The sequence below is a fragment of the Pongo abelii genome, chromosome 5 (genome assembly GCF_028885655.2).
Source record: "Pongo abelii isolate AG06213 chromosome 5, NHGRI_mPonAbe1-v2.0_pri, whole genome shotgun sequence".
NCBI classification, from domain to species: Eukaryota; Metazoa; Chordata; class Mammalia; order Primates; family Hominidae; genus Pongo; species Pongo abelii.
The window spans coordinates 33,110,293-33,128,296 of NC_071990.2; the positions used below are offsets into that span (position 1 = coordinate 33,110,293).

The window sequence follows — 18,004 nt, forward strand, 5'->3', positions numbered from 1 at the left end:
TCTAAAAACCAGAAAATTAGTTTGCTTGTGATTTAAAATTCAAAAAAGTTTGTAGAAAACACAAAAAGAATCAACTATTTAAAGTCTTATCCTTTTCTTCTCTCTAAAACAGCCACTTCTACAAAAAGAAGAGTATGTGGATACTTTCTAAGAACTCAAAAACGAGAAAACCAAAATCAGAGGGTATATGAATATATGTGCACAGGTATGTACAGACTTAATCTCTATATTCCCTAAAACAGATTTAAACAGGTAATCCCAACATTCTAAATTCAGAAAGCAAAAATAAACAGTTTTGTTTCTAAATCAGTGGTATTACTAGCTGAAATGTTTAGTAGAATACTGCACCTATAGTTCAGCAGTACTTTGATTATGTACCATTTAAGAAATCAAAATAATAAGCACATTCTTCTAACAGCAAAGAATTCTCCCACTTTTTATTTATTTTGACATATTGATATTTCCATAAACTTGCAAGTGGAAAATAAGCTTTTCAATAAAAGCCTTCTTACATATATAATATGCAGAAATTATTTTAGAAGTCTGTTCATATAACATTGTTTTGGCACTAACAAAAATTGTATACAATCCATCAATTGTATGGCTAGAAATGAAACCATCACTAAACCAAGACACACAGGGCTTTCCTACACTTAGTTTCAGGAAAAAGTTCCAAGTAATTCTTACTGTGTTAGAAGAATAAAGTACACTTGTCATAGTAGACATTATCATATTCCCTTAAAGCAGGGACTAAAGTTTTTAAATTAAACAATGTCCAGGATTACTTCTGTCTGTACATTCAGGAATAATCATATTACTGGTTACATACAATTCTCTCCTCATGAAAAACAAAAAACAAAAAACAAAAACCCTGTTAGTTGTTTTCTTAAGTCTAATTAAGCCAAACAAACTAATAATAGCAATTTAATTAGCAAGCTGTAAATCAAGAGAGGTATAGAAATTCAGCAGTTAAATTGTATTTCCCGCCCACAGTACTGCTGCTACTCAATATATTTTCTTCATGTATTAGAAGAATTAATAGGCATTGATGGTCAAAATAAGAATTTCAATATTGCAGCAAATGACAGAAGAGTGAGCGAAAGAGTTCCTAATGTGTGACAATCTTAATGATTCTTTAAAAGGTAAAGGATTGTGTGCATGTGTGTGGAAAGGAGTAGGAAATAAAAGTAGGAGGTTAAGACAGGTATTTAAAGGGAATGCCAAGATAGCTGCATTAGAATGTTTATTTTTTAAAAAACTGAAGTCTGCCCAGTGTACCAAAAACATTAAAAAAAAAAAAAAAGAGCAGACATTAGTGCAAGTTTAACCTGAGAAAAAAGCTAGTTTTGATGAGAAAAAGTTCAGTCTTTTCCTTGTAAATACAAAGAAATGCAACAGGAATTTTAAAGGTAGTAGGCCAGAAAACGTAACAGTAACTCTTACAATCCTTTTCTTTTTTTTTTTTTTTTTGAGACGGAGTCTCGCTCTGTTGGCCAGGCTGGAGTGCAGTGGCGTGATCTCGGCTCACTGCAAGCTCCGCCTCCCGGGTTCACGCCATTCTCCTGCCTCAGCCTCCTGAGTAGCTAGGACTACAGGCGCCCGCCACCACGCCTGGCTAGTTTTTTGTATTTTTTTAGTAGAGATGGGGTTTCACCATGGTAGTCAGGATGGTCTCCATCTCCTGACCTCGTGATCCACCCGCCTCGGCCTCCCAAAGTGCTGGGATTACAGGCATGAGCCACCGCGCCCGGCCACAGTCTTTTTCAATTAAACAGACAAATCAAGTTGAAGACAAGTGTTAAAATACTATTCAGCCTGAATATTTATCAGCCTATATATCCTGTTCAATTGGCTTTTGGTTAAAAAAAAAAGTCAACAAACTTTATAACAGCTACCACCACATTTAGAGTGATGAAAATAAATTAGTTCCCCCCCAAAGATATTGTTTAACCTCTAAAGCATAAAAAGCTATGTAATATACAAATTAGCTAGTGTTTTTACAAAAGTAATACAGTTTTGGACTGATGATATTACACTGTATTCGTGGTAAAGTACTAGGCACAAGAATATATATATCAATTAGGCATTTTCAGTCTAATCAGTCTTTAAGGTTTTCATTTAATTCTTGGCAATATATAATAACTGGTATGCATTTTGGCACTTAAGTCATGACTTGTGGAGAACGAGAAGCAATGTATTATAGCAACGGGGTTCATATCTAACAAACAATAAGAGTGTTGAACAAATCTCTTCTATGAACTTCGTGATTTGTTTTGCTGTTGGTCACTTGCAATAGATCCTTGATTCGATTCTTCCATATTCATGCTTTCTCCATGTGCAGTCTCTAACATTTCTTCAACTTCATCATCATCGTGTAGGTCTTTTGAAATTGTCTAGCTAGTTTGATATTGAGTCCTTCATTGTAGTGAAGCATCCTTTTCATTTCAAATTGTCGCTTTTTTTCTCATTCTTCAGGTGAGATGTCACTATCCTCCTCTCCACTGCTTTCTTGTCCCTGAACCTGATACTTTGGCTCCCAGCGTTCAGCAGCAGCTAATTTCTTAGCCAAGATATCTGGTGCCATGGCTTCAGTGGTTTCTGTATCACTACATGCATCTTCATCATCACCCATCATATTATGGTAAGGAGTGTTTGGTTCATCTATTTTCATTAAACCATAGTCTTTGTCTGCTGGACGATATGTCGCCAGGATGTTCATTTCATCCCACTTCTGGGATTTTTTGCTCAGCTCCTCGTGGACACTCCCACGGGGCTGTTGGGCAGACGCCACCATAGAGGAAGTCGTAGAGGTCTTGTCCTTCAGGATCCCCGTGATGGGCCGTTGGGAGGCCGTGGAGGCCGCCATTGCCGGGTGCTCCGCCTGTCGGCTCAGGGTCGCTGCTTGGGGTGGGGTCCGCGAAGAGAAGGGTCGGCACTAGCAGAGACGAGCAGGCAGACGCGGAGCCCGCTCAAGGCTAAAGCGGCCGCACCTGCTGCCTCGGAAAGGGGTACCGGAGCAGTTGTCAAGATACAACGACCCAGACGCCAGACCCAAGCGGGGAAAAAGCGGGCCTAGAGCTCCAGGGCGGGAGCGACGCCGACGCCTAAAACATTCTTGAAAAAGAAGAATAAAGTGAGTGAAAATCAGTCTGCCCTATTTCAAGTATTGTTTTATAGCTACAGTAATCAAGACTGTGTGGTACTAGCAGAGGAATGGACACACAAATCAGTGGAACAAAATAGAGAACGCAGAAAAAGACCCACACAATCTGCCCAAATGATTTTTGAAAGAGGTGCAAAAGGAAGTCAATGGAAGAAAAATAGCCTTTTTAACAAATGGTGAGTTGAACAATGGTGAAATGGAACAATTGGGCATCCATAGGCAAGACAATAAAATAAAAATGAAACTTGACCTAAGTCTCACGCCTTATGCAAAAGTTAATTCAAACTGGATTGGATTGCTTGAGTCCAGGAGTTCAAGACCAGCCTGGGTAAGATAGCAAGGCCCTGTCTATACACAAAAATGAAAAATTATGTTGGTGTGACTCCTGCCTGTAGTCCCAGCTACTTGGGATGCTGAGGCAGGAAGATTGCTTGAGCCCAGGAGTTCGAGGGTGTCATAAGCTGTGACAGCACCACTGTACTCTAGCCTGAGTGACTGAGCAAGACTCTGTTTCAAGAAAAAAAAAAAATTGTCAGAGAAATGCAATACCTTAAACTTTACCAGATACAATTAATTAATTAAAATAAACAAAATGGATTATGGAGTAAATGTAAAGCATAAAACTATTAAAAGTTTAGAAAAATAGAAAATATTTGAGATATAGGTCTAGGTGAAGAATTCTTAGGCTTGACATTGAAAGCATGATCTATGAAAGGAAAAACTGATAAATTGGATTTCATCAAAATGTAAAACTGTTGCTTTGTGAAGATCTGGTAAGTGGATGAAAAAATGAGCTACACACTAGGAGAAAATATTTGCAAACTATACATTGAACAAAGGACTAGTATCTAGAGTATATAAAGAACTCTCAAAACTCAACAAAGAAAACACATTAAAAATCCAATTAGAAAATAGGCAAAAGACTTAAGGTGATATTTCACTAAGGAGGATATAAAAATGGCAAATTAGCACATGAAAAGTTGTTCAACATCATTAGCCATTAGAGAAATGCAAATTAAAACCACAATGAGATAATCACTCCACACCTATCAGGATGGCTAAAATAAAAACAGTGACAATGGGCTGGGTGCAGTGGCTCACACCTGTAATCCCAGCACTTTGGGAGGCCAAGGCGGGTGGATCACCTGAGGTCGGGAGTTTGAGACCAGCCTGGCTAACATGAAGAAACCCTGTCTCTACTAAAAATACAAAAGTAGCCAGGCATGGTGGCGTATGCCTGTAATCCCAGCTACTCGGGAGGCTGAGGCAGGTGAATCACTTGAACCCAGGAGGCGGAGGTTGCAGTGAGCAGAGATCACACCATTGTATTCTAGCCTGGGCAACAAGAGCAAAACTCCATCTCAAAAAAAAAAAAAAAAACAAAAAAGCGACAATGCTAAATGCTGGCAAGGAAGAGGAGATACTGGATCACTCATAATTTCTAGTGGGAATATAAAATGGTACAGCCACTCTGGAAGATGATTTGGAAGTTTTTTAAAAACAAAACAAAACCAACAACAACAAATCCAACAACTAAGCATACTACTACCATCCAGCCCAGCAACTGCATTCCTGGGTATTTAGCCCCAAGAAATGAAAACTTGCACACACAAATACACACGCACAGACAATGCCTTCACACAAAACCTTGTATGCAAATGTTTGTCTAACTGCCTACTCATTGTAGCCAAAGATAACCCAGATATCCTTTAACAGGTAAATGGTTAAACCAACTATTGTACACTTATACCATGAAATAATACTCAGCAATAAAAAAGAATGACTGATACACACAACAGCCTGGATGAATCTCCAGAGAGTTATACTGAGTGAAAAACGCCAGTCCCAAAAGGTTACATACTGCAGTGAGCTGTGATCATGTCACTTCACTCCAGCCTGAGCAACAGAGCAAGACCCCATCTCTAAAAATAGATAAACAAACAAAAAAGATGGATTACAGAGTAAATGTAAAGTGTAAAACTATTAAAATTTTAGAAAAATAGGAGAAAATCTTTGAGATGTAGGGCCAGGCAAAGAATTCATAGGCTTGACATCAAAAGCACAATCCAGGCTGGGCGTGGTAGCTCACGCCTGTAATCCCAGCACTTTGGGAGGCCGAGGCAGGCAGATCACTTGAGGTCAGGAGTTAGAGACCAGCCTGGCCAACATGGTGAAACCCGTCTCTACTAAAAATACAAAAATTAGCTGAGCAAGACGGTGCATGCTTGTAATCCCAGCTACTCAGGAGGCTGACTCATGAAAATCACTCGAACCTAGGAGGCAGAGGTTGCACTGAGCTGAAATCATGCCACTGCACTCCAGTCTGGGTGACAGAGTGAGACTCTGTCTCAAAAAATAAATAAATAAATAAATAAATAAATAAATAAATAAAATAAACTTATTGAAAAGAAAAAAAAGCACAATCCATTTGTATAACATTTTGTACTAAGAAGCCTGAAATGACAAAAGTACAGAAATAGAGAAAAAATTCATAGTTGCCAGTGGTTAAGGAAGTGATGGGGGTGGGAAGGAGGTGAACCTACCATAAAAAGGCAAGATAAGGGATAGTTGGAGTGACAAAAATACTGTCTTGACTGTAATATTGACATTGACACAAATGTCAATATCCTGATTGCAATACTGTACTGAAGTGTTATAAGATGTTACCATCAGGGAAACTGGATTAAAGGGTAAAAGGTTCTGTCTGTATTATTTCTTACAACTGCATGTCACTCTCTAATTACCTCAAAATAAAAAGTTAAATTTAAAAAATATGTATGAGGATGTGCATAGTTTTTCAAAATATATTTAAGAAGTTCATGAGTGGAAAATTTGAGTGAATAAAAATTATATCTGGAATTCTGGTTTGCAAATTAGCCTGGGAAATGTAGCCTGACTCAGTGTGACTCAGTTCTATACCACTGTTCTCAGCTCTGCTGTTGCTCACTGCTAACGTTGAAGCCAGGTATCTCTTGAGTTGCAGGGCAACCAAGATCCCATGATCCAATGTTGCTCTCACTCACCTTGGCCTGAGAGAGAACAGGAAAGAAGATGGAGAAGGATTTTCCCTTTGCCCCATTTTCCTCTTTTTGGGCTGAACTGTGCCCCCTATAAATTCATAATGTTGAATAAACCCAGTACCTCAGAACGTGAATTTTTTTTGGAGTTAGAGTCTTTAAAAAGATAATTAAGTGAAAATGAGGTTATGAAAGTAGGTCCTAATATAGCTAGTATCCATATAAAAAGAGATTAGGACATACATACACAGGGGGCAGTCCATAGGAAGATGCAGGGAAAAGACAACCATCTGCCAGCCAAGGACAGAGACCTCGGAAGAAACCAACCCTGCTGACACCTTGATCTCACATTTTTAGCCTCCAGAGCCAGGAGGCAATAAGTTTATGTTGTTTAAGCCATTCAGTCTGTGGTACTTCTTATGGTAGCCCTAGCAAACTAATACATCCTCCTATATTTGGACATAGGCCTGTCCTTCTTGATTTAAGGAATGTAAAAATAAGACTGTTGTCAAAGTTTTAACAAGACTTTATGAAGGCTTGGGCAAAATTGAAAAAGAAAAGACAATAGAAAATTCTTCCATTCTGATCATAGATATTACAGATGTAAGAGATCACAGGCTCCAGTCATCTAAGGGTCCTCCAGCTAGAAATAGACCTGGTATGGCTGATGCTACCAATACCTGCCATGTTCCTTGGGCCTTACCACTGTAGTGCACACTGGCTGGACATCTGCATCATTCCTGAAGGCTTCCTCAAAGCCAAGAAGGGCCACTCTGCCTGACTCACAGCAGACTAGAAGGGCTGAAGCGTTCACGTGTCAGGCAGCAGCCTTCAACCAATGGGAATTGATGTACAATTGCCCAACTCCCTCCTTCCGTGGCTGGGTTAACTCTGAGGCATGTGCTTTCCCAGAATCCCCAGGGGATTAAGTTCCACTCATTCACCCTTCGTTGGCTGTTTTCCCTTCCCAATCTTTTACTCAGCTGCTACTGAAGTTTCATGCATCTCCAAAATAAATTACTTTCATTCATGTCCTTGTGTCAGGGACTGCTTCTGGAAGAAACCAAACGAATGCACCCTGGGCTAGCTTCTAATTTGCTTCACAGCAGTAAAGGTCAACTTTTCTTCGCATTACCCAAGTGAAAACTTAGCCATGACCTCATCATGGTGCTTGGATCCCCAGAACCCTGTCTCTCATGAAACCCTGATTCCTTCCTTTCCTTGTCAAGATCTTTCCTTACGCAGCATGGATGACAGTCCATTCTATTGAGTACTAAGCAAAGCGAGTTTAGAAACTGCCAGAAATATTTTTATTTCTTTCAAATTTGTAATATTCCATAGACCAGAAACAGCACACTCTTTGATCCCACCCTTGTATGCCCAAAATATCTGAGTTGGAGGAGGCACTGACCCTCTGTCACACAGTTTAACTGGATTACAGAGTGCAAGACCCCAAAACCAGTTCCTGACACCCTCTCTTCAGCCTGTGGATTCTTATCACTTCCACAGAAGAAAATTGGCTCTAAGATTATCCAGAGTTCTTCCCAAATCTATTATTTATGGAACAAGTGCTGACTTCAGATATCTAGTAATCTAAGGTTTTTCATCTCCAAAGACCTTTCTTTCATTTGGCCTCTACTGGGTTTTCTATTTTATTTATTTATTTATTGAGACAGTGTCTCACTCTGTCACCCAGGCTGGAGTACAGCGGCCTGAACATGGCTTGCTGTATCCCCAACCTCCTGTGCCCAAGCGATCCTCCTGCTTCAGCCTCCTGAGTAGCTGAAACCACAAGTGAGCGCCACCATGCCCAGCTAATTTTTTTTTCTTTTCTTTTTTTTTTTTTTTTTTTTTTTGTAGAGACTGAGTCTCATCATGTTGTCCAGGCTGGTCTTGAACTCCTGGGCTCAAGCAATCTTCCTGCCTTAGCCTCCTCAATGGTTAAAGGCATGTGACCATCACACCTGGCCTACCATGGTTTTCAAATGTAAAATTTTAAATGAAAAATCTTAATCTTTTGGTCATTGCTGTTTTGCTGTGGTCTGTCTCCCACGGCATGAGGGGAAATGCGTTATCTGCCTCTATTGTAGAAAGATGCCTGAGGAAAACAATCTTCAGTTGATGTCTCAGGATTTTTCCTGCCATATACCTGGAATGTGTAAAAGCACAGGAAATATCCTAGCATAACACAAACTACACACAGTTACCCTTGGGACCTAGAATAGAATGGGGAGGAGGGAGAAACAAAGGAGACCTTTTACTCCACACTCTTTTGTATGGTTTGAACTTTTTTTTTTTTTTTAGATGGAATCTTGCTCTGTAGCCCAGGCTGGAGTGCAGTGGCACGATCTTGGCTCACTGCAAGCCCCGCATCCTAGGTTCACGCCATTCTCCTGCCTCAGCCTCCCGAGTAGCTGGGACTACAGGTGCCCACCACCACGCCCGGCTAATTTTTTGTATTTTTAGTAGAGACTGGGTTTCACCGTGTTAACCAGGATGGTCTCGATCTCCTGACCTTGTGATCTGCCCGCCTTGGCCTCCCAAAGTGCTGGGATTACACGCGTGAGCCACTGCACCCGGCCGGTTTGAACCTTTTATAACAAGAATGAATCCAGATATTTACTATGTAATTTTCTCATTTAGTCTAATCATTTAGACTAAATGATTAGAAGAAACAGGACTTAAAAAGAAATGAATGAATTTCCACTAGGGGGTGGTAGAGAATCACAATCCATATCATAGTCTGAAACTGAAGGGCAAAAGGAAACAGTCAAGTTCAGAATCACATGCTGCAGCCCATTTGTAGTTATAAATCTTTATTAACTAGCTCAGTGTGAGATCTAATTTCTTCATAAATGCCAAATAATATATAATATGCTCTTTTGAGCAACGCTTTTCAGATTATGTTCTCATACAGCCTTTTACAGCCCTTTACAGCTTTTCTGTAAACTGGCCTGAGATGTACCACTAAATGAAATTGAATGATAGGAGTCCATTGTGGTTGGAATAGATACATACAGTGATTGATTTAGGTAGATTAGAAGGTGGATGGACAGATAGATAGATAGATAGATAGATAGATAGATAGATATGCGCACACACATTCCTCTCCTTGAGTCCCCCTGGGTAAGCTGAAGCATGAGTACTTTGAAGGAAAAGCAACCACGAGTGAGCTGCAGCATCCTTACTTAACCTCCAAACTTAACCTTTGTTGTACTGTATATAGAAAAATGAATTCTGAACTGAATTCCCTCCTTAACCTCCAACATGCAGGCACTATGCCTCTGCCCAGTTTCTTTACCCATGACTTTTATTATATCCCATCCCCAATTGAACCCTATCTTGACCTGGTCAATAGGTGTGAGACCCAGATATTCTTATCCGGGAGATGCTATTTCTTTTTTTCCAGAGGACAGAGGTGGTTTTTAGTAACCACCTGTATCATTTTGCAGGGGCTTCTTAAAATGCGTGGCCAGACTCACCTCACTGTGCCTAGGTGCCAGTATGGCCTCTCAGCTGTATTCCCCTTGCAATCCGAAATCTGCCAGAACTGGAAAGCAGTTTGATCCTTGAATTAGACCCTGGTTCATGATGCTTGCTTCTCACCCTCCCACCAGCTATGCTTTATTTTTCTTTGATTCTAACTATTACAGAAAAGACAAGTCAGACTCCTTCATCGCTGGGCAAAGTTCCAAGTAAACTGCATTGGGAATCCTTGGCATTTTAACAATGGCTCACTGCTCCCCTTGTGACTAATGGGCAACACAGGCCTGTTTTTGAGTTCAAGTCTCTGTCCCTGGATCACGTAATTTTAATTGTTGTTACTTCATTTCAATCCTGGTCCCCACAGCATTTTTCTCACTGTTCATTTTCAAATTTGGTGTCCAACCTATTCCTGTGTGCTTTCCTTAATCCCTAGACCAAGCACTCTCTGGCTTGCTCATTTTCCCCTTGGGCACCCTGGATCCCAGCCAGAGGTGGCCCTTACCACTTGGCTCCTCCCTCAGTGTCCTTGGACCTCTTTGGCTCGTAACTGCTTCTGCTGAAGGTCATCCTTTTGGCTCCATGATCTTCATGGCTGAGGTTGCTTCATTACTTCTGGAGGGAAACCTTGCTGCTTTCTGTAAACATTTTTTTCTTGTGGCATATTTATGTGGAACTGTGCCATTTCTTTTCCTACTTATTCTGAATGAATTGAGCATTCCTGGACCAGATATTAGTGGAAGACTCCTGTTGGATGGGGGTGGGATGATGGGGTGGTGAGAGAAGACATGGGCAATAGTAACCTCCCAGGTTTTACAACTGAAGGACCAATCCTTTATTACTAACGCAGTGAAGTTTATCTTAAAATACGCTGCATCCATGTTTTTTCCAACTTTGGGACTTTAACCTATTTCAGCAAGGATCCTACCACGGTGTTAGGGCTCCCTGAATTCCAGAGGGATCCTTTGTTATCTGCCACCTTGGAACCTCCAAAACAATGTCTGCTCCCCCAATATGTGGGCCTTCTTCTGCCTCCCCCAGCATCTGGGCCTCACTGTAGCTCAGGCCAACTGCCAACAGCTCCAACCTAGGCTGGCTTCTACTCTTAGAGAGAGAATATTTTCGGGCCCTTTCTGAGATCCCGCACCACTAGTTCCTCCACACTTTCATCTGTTGCCACAGCAACATTTTGGCTTCTTGTGCCCAGTTCTGCTCTCCGTTGCTTTAAGCACAAATGACATGCAATTTGGGATGTAACCATACTTTTTGTTTCCTAGTTTCACTAAAAATGAAGTTCTTGTGTGGTTTTCTTTTTCATTCTCTTTGCTGTACTATATAGAGAAACGAATTCTGAACTGAATTCCCTCCATATTCCTAGCAAAAACATAACTCCCTTGAATTGCAATTTTGATTTCCTTTTCAACCCAAAAATTAGTGAGATGTCTTTAAGTTTCCAAGTGGAGGCTTTCTTGTTAGTATTGTTTTGGTGAGGTTTTATTTTAGTTTTGTTTTGTTTTTCTATGTATGTGTTTTATACTGGTGAGAGAATATAGCCCATGTAGTTTCTAATTTCTATTTAATTTTACTTTGTGGTTTCATGCATTATGTTTGGGAAAATATGTATTCACTATTTGTTGAGTACACAATTTTATAAATATTTGATAACTTAATATCATTATTTGCTTTAGCAAAATATCTTACATTCATATTATTTTAAAATTGGATATGACAGTTTAGTTTAAAAGTATGCTAAAAGCTCTTAAATGTGTCAATTTATCCTTCCTAACAAAGCATATTTTTTTCCCTAAATTTCAAAGACTTGTTTAGGATATGAAGGCTTATAATTTATGGCCAGTTGGTGAATTGTACATTTTAGCATAATAAAGTATCCTTCTTTGACACTGAAAAATTTCTTCATCATTTATTCTACTTTGTTCAATATTAGTATTTGCAATGGTTTGAATGTGTCCCCAAAAAGCATATGTTGGAAATGTAATATTCAATGCAACAGTGTTGGTAGGTGAGGCTTAATGATAGAGGTGTTTAGGTCACGACGACTCCATCCTCATAAATGAATTAATGCCAATTACAAAAAGGCTAAAAGCCTGTGAATTCAACCTGTTGCACTTGGGTGCTCTCTCTTTCTCTCTCTCAGCTCTCTTTTTATCCCTTTTGCCTTCTACCATAGTATGAGGCAGCCAGAAGATTTTTGCAAGATGCAGGCCTCTCAACCGTGGATTTCCTAGCCTCTAGGACTGTAATAAGTCAATCTCTGTTCTTTATAAATTATTCAGTCTTGGATATTCTATTATAGCAATACAAAATGGAGTAAGACAGTATTTCTATCCATAATTAATTTTTGTTAGCATTTGCCTGAGTTTATCATTGTCCATTGGTTTAATCACTCGGTGTCATTTTGTTTTAGGTGCTTTTTGTTTGTTTTTGTTTTTGTTTTTGTTTTGAGACAGGATCTCACTCTGCCGCTCAGGCTGGAGTGCAGTGGCGCGACTATGGCTCACTGCAACCTCAACCTTCCAGGCTCAAGCGATCCTTGCACCTCAGTTTCCTGAGTAGCTGGGACTACAGACATGCACAACCACGCCCGGCTAATTTTTTTATTTTTGTAGAGATAGGGTCTCACTGTGTTACCCAGGCTGATCTCAAACTCCTGGGCTCAAGTGATCCTCCCTCCTTGGCCTCCCAAATTGCTGGATTACAGGTATAAGCCATTGCCACCAGCACTTTTTGAATAGCAAATACACACACACACACACACACACACACACACACACACCGTCTTTACTGAGAAGCAGAAAAACTGAGACTTAAAATTTGATAGATACACACACACACCATCTTTACTGAGAAACAGAAAAATTTAGACTTAAAATTTGATAGATACACATACACACACCAACTTTACTGAGAAGCAGAAAAATTTAGATTTAATGCAATGATATAAATGGGCATTACAAATGCATATATATCTGGATTACTTCTGCCATCATATTTTTGTATTTACCATGTTTTTTCATTTTTTAGTCTTCTGTCTCAATAAATTTCATCAAATTGCCTGTTACTTCTGTCCCTATGCAAATGATTTCTTATACATCTTTTTCCTTATTTCTTATGATCCAGTTTTTGAAATATTTTTCTACAAATAAGTAATGCATGTGATGCATATCTACAAGAATTTTAAACATCCATTTTTTCCCACCAGTCACATGAAAGAATGGAACATTACCCTTAACATTAAAGTTTCCTTTGTCTTCCCTTAGAATCTCCTTTCCTCTCTTGAAAATGCAACTATTATTCCAAATTTGGAGTTGATCATTATCTTGCTTTTCATCATAGTAAATATTGTCTTTGTCTCTGACAACAAATTAACATCATAATTAATATCACAATGTATTTTTCTGTTGTTTTCCTCATTCAACAATATGATTTTAAGAATTATGCAAGTTTATTATTGTATCTGTATTCCACTGATCTTGATGTTGCATAGAATTCCACATTATGATTATAGCAAAATTTGTGTATCAATTTACCTGCAAATGGACACTGGGTTGTTTCCAGCTTTTTGCAATTACAAAGAATGCTCTCATGACTTTTCCTGCACATTGCTCTTGGTGTGCCTTATTCAATAATTTCCCTAAGGTACATATATATTTAAGGGTAGAGCTGCTATGCTTTAGGATATTCTCAGCTTCAACTCTACAAAATGCCAATTTTTTTCCAAGTAGATTATTTCAGTTTGAAGTCCACCATCAGAGTATGAGTTCCCCTCATCCTACATCCTCATTGATTTTTGATAATGTTAGACTTTTCAATGTTTGTCTATTTAGTGATTTTAAAATGTTATTTCAAGGACTGTTCTAATTCACAATTCTCTGATAACTATTGTGAGCTTGACTTTTGTATATTTATTGGTCTTTTATATATCCCTTTTTGTGAACTGCCCTTTCACATCTTTTGATCATTTTCCTATGGGGCTATTCTTAGATGTTCTGGATATTGATCCTATGTAAATTATGTGTGATATAAATAAGTTTAGTTTGTGGCCTTTTTTTTCCTTTAGAGTGTATTTTGATTAAAGTTTCTAATTTTAATGTGGTCAAATTTATTCATCTTTTCTTAACATTTTTGTTTTTAAAATGTGTATGTGTGTCTTTTTAATAAATATTTTTCTACCTTGAAGTCATATAAATATTTCTTTCACATTTTCATTTAAAAGTTTTACAGTTTTGCTTTCAATACGTTGGTCCTTAGTTCATCTGGAATTTATTATGATGTATATATATCCACTAATCCAGTGTCATAAATTCAAACTTATTGAATTATACATCCTTTACCCACTGGTCTTTAATGACCATTCTTCACATACAAGGAGTCCTGACGTTCTTTCCATTCTATTCTATTGGCCCAGTTGTCTACTCCCTCTCACAAATAATAGCACATGGTCTTAAATCCAGTGGTGTATATAGTATCTTCTCATGTAGTCAGGAAATTCCTCAACTTCCTCTTTATTTTCAATGGTATTTTGGCGCTTCTTGAACTTGTGTTCCTTCGTTTCATTTTAATATCATTGTGTCCAATTCTATAAAACATTTTGTTGAAATTTTTCTAGAAATAGCATGAAACTATAGATCACATTGGGGAAAACTGGCATTTTGATGATATTGATGCTTCCTAACCATGAATATATCTCTCCATCTGTGCAGTACTTCTTCAACTTCTTTTAATGATTTTAATTTTCCCCACTAAGATCTTGCATGCCTTTCCTTTTTGAGAATTTATTCCTGATTACAGTGGACCCTTCAACAATGTGAGGGTTAGCAGTGCTGACCACCTGTGCAGTAAAAAATCTGCACATAATTTTTGACTCCTCCAAAACTTTACTAATAGCCTACTGTTGATCAGAAGTCTTACCAATAACATAAAGTTATTTAACATATATTTTATATTTTTATGTGTTATATACTGTACTCTTACAGTAAAGTAAGCTAGAGAAAAGAAAATGTTGGCCAGGTGTGGTGGCCCATGGCTGTAATTCCAGCACTTTGGGAGGCTGAGGCAGAACTGCTTGAGACAAGGAGTTCAAGACTAGACTCAGCAATATAGCGAGACCCCACCTCTACAAAAAATTAAAAATTTAGCCAGGTAGGGTGGCATGCACCTGTAGTCCCAGCTGCTCGGGAGGCTGAGGTGGAAAATCGCTTGAGCCCAGGAGGTTGAAGCTACAGTGAGCCATGATCACACTGCACTCCAGCCTGGGCAACAGAGCAAGACCTTGTCTCAGAGAAGCAAAGAAAATGTTATTTAAAAAATCATAAAAAAGAGAAAATATATTTACTATTCATGAAGTGGAAGTGGAGCATCATAAACGTCTTCATCCTCATGTCTTCATGGTGAATATGCTAAGGAGGAGGAAGGGGAGGAGGGGTTGGTCTTGCTGTCTCAAGGGTGGCAGAGGCAGAAGAAAATCATATATAAGTAGACCTGCACAGTTCAAGCCCATGTTGTTCAAAGGTCAACTGTACTGTAAGTTTATTTTATTAACCAGTTAATCACATTTCTACTTTTTTGTTTTTATAGAAAATGCAATAGATTTGTTTATATATTTAGCCAACCACTGTGCCAAACTCTTAATTCTTATGTTTTAGATTATTTTTCTCTGTAAACAATTGTATCATCTATGAATAATGAAAGTTTGCTTTATTTCATTCCTATCCTTCCAAGTTTTTTTTTGGTCTGTTGTTAAAAGCCCCCCATCCCATGCCTAAGTAATAAGTAATCTCAATATTATATTCCATCTCATATAATAAAATTTGACTTCCTAAAAGGGCTTGCTTCTTTTTAATTCAATGTCAACGCTGGAATTTCAGTTCTTAGCCTTGAAACCCTGGTGAAAAAATTCTCAGCAAGGTAAGAAGGAAAAAAATGTTTTCCCCTGCTCCTGAAGCTGGGGAGAACAATAAATGAAAACTGTTGTCATATACGATTATTTCTAACAATTTTTCAAACCCCTAGACTTCAAATATTTTGGACAGGACCTGACAAAATGACCCTTAATCTGTAAAACATCTGTACTTTTGACCACTCATCTTTCTTAATAATTTAGTTCTCTGGTGATAATGTTTGAGCTTAAAATCTCTATCTTCAGAAGATAACGTGATTTGTGAATTTTCTGTCAAATCAGAAAAGAATCACTGGCATTGCCCTCTTCTCACACATGCATAGGATAAAATAGCTCTACTGAACTGTTTATTAATCAAACAGCCCGAGAGACAGCTGAATGGCTGAACCAAGCAGAGAGTGGAGACTTGGGGAGGGTAATTCCTTGCTGGGCCTTAAAAGGAGTCCACAAGATGGAAAAAAAACGCAAAAGCCAAATAAGATGAACCTCTATTTAGGCCCCAGTGAGAGCCTGCTTGACTCTGATCTTTCATTAGCTGGCTCAAAATTTTGTTCTTAAATAATTATTTTTACTCAAAATCAAGAACTGTTAGAAAATAAGAAAAATTATGGAGTTTTGTTGTTGATTTCCACCTCTCTACATATATATATGAAATATATATCTCCTCCCGATACACATGCACACATGCAAAAACATATTTAACTGAAACAAAAGTTTCATGAAACTATAGTTACTCTCATTACCTGTGATGCAGGCAAGTATTTTCAATTCTATTTTATTCTATTTCATTCTACTTGGGAAAAAAAAAAAAGTCTTTTGGTCTCAACATAGATGGGTTCTGACCTGCAGTTTCAAGCCAATACGTTACAGTAAGAGTAAATGTAGGGTTTCTCCCAGTTTTATCTGGCAGTCCCAAAGTCAGGATGAGAGTAACCGATGGAGCATCATCTGTACGCTCCACGTCTGAAGAGGAGGTCTGGGAAAAGATCCAACGTGTAGGACGGGCGCGGAGGCTCAGGCCTGTAATCCCAGCACTTTAGGAGGCCGGAGGCGGAAGGCTAACTTGAGGTCAACAGTTCTAGACAAACCTGGCAAACATGGTGAAACCGCGTCTCTACTAAAAATACAGAAATTATCCAGGCGTGGTGGTGCGCACCTGTAGATCCAGCTCCTCGGGAGGCTGCGGCACGAAAATCGCTTGAACGCGGGAGGCGGAGGTTGCAGTGAGACGAGATCACACCACTGCACTCCAGCCTGGGCGACAGAGCGAGACCTTGTCTCAAATAAAAAAATAATAATAATAATCCAATGTATCCCTAGTCTGGCTTTCAGGGTCTTAAGATGAGGTTCGGAAGTGGACTTAGGAGCCTTAGGAGCGCAGCCAGTGCTGTGGATTCCCACATCCACGGGACCTGCGGTTTCGGGTTACTTCATTCAGGGATAGATGACGTCCCTCATTTCTACCTACCAGTGGGCTGGTCAAGATTCTCATTTATCGAGTCAGTTGGAGTGGGCTTAAGTAAGTTCTCAGCCAAGGCTGTGGGATCTGGAGGACCAGATATCCCGACCAAAAGCCCCCCCTCCCACTCCTTTCACACGCCTGCCGCAGAGGTGCACGGGTGGGAGTGGGGAACTGAGGCAAGAAGCAGATGGGGCGGCACCGAGAGAAGAGAAACTACCCTAGAGGAAAAGCTCGAGCTGTTACCCCTCCCAACTTCTTCCGCCTCCCCACTTCCCCCTCTTTCCCCTCTTGCCTCTCTCCAGCTTTTCTGGTCCAACCCTCTTCTGCGCCTAACACTGGCACCTCCTTTTCTTCCGGCTGATGAATAATTGTCCGCATAGCAGCCTCCCTGGGACACTGAGGGACGGGAAGGTTAGAAGGAGCCAGGGCTAGAGTCCTGAAAGGTGACAGTCAGGTCGCAGAGCCACAGCAGTCACTCTGGGACTCTTTCTTCCGGGTGTTTCTCCAGCGCCAAGCGGGAGAAGACGGAGCCTGGGAGCTGGGACTGGAGGAGCGGGAAGCGCAGTATCGGGACCACGGCCCTGGGACCAGGAACAACGCAGACTATCCAGAGCAAATTTCTACTTCAGCCAGCGCAAGGGCGCGAGAACCTGGCGCCGAGCATCTCAGGCCGCCGCCGGGAGCCCCCTAAGCGACTCGGGGAAACTTGCCTATCCTAGAAGAGGCGGCGAATAACCCCGTAGGGAGTTAAGCGGCCTCGGCCTATGGCGTTTCTCCCGCCTCCACGGCGCCGAGCCCTGATTGACGTTCAGCCAGGCCAATCATAGCTTCAGCGTCTGAGGCGCGCGGAGCTGGAGCGCCCAGGGCACGTCCGCGGATCCCAAGGATGCAATCTCTCCGGCGCCGCCACCCGGGCGGCAGTACGCCTGAGGGGGTCCTCCGTGTGCGCGCCTCCCGCCGCC

General features: G+C 40.1%; 1 pseudogene; it reads right to left on the bottom strand.

The window, feature by feature from the left end:
* Positions 1-412: 412 nt before the first annotated feature.
* Positions 413-17,838, bottom strand: LOC129059916 (putative protein phosphatase inhibitor 2-like protein 1; annotated as a pseudogene).
* Between the last annotated feature and the right edge of the window lie 166 nt (positions 17,839-18,004).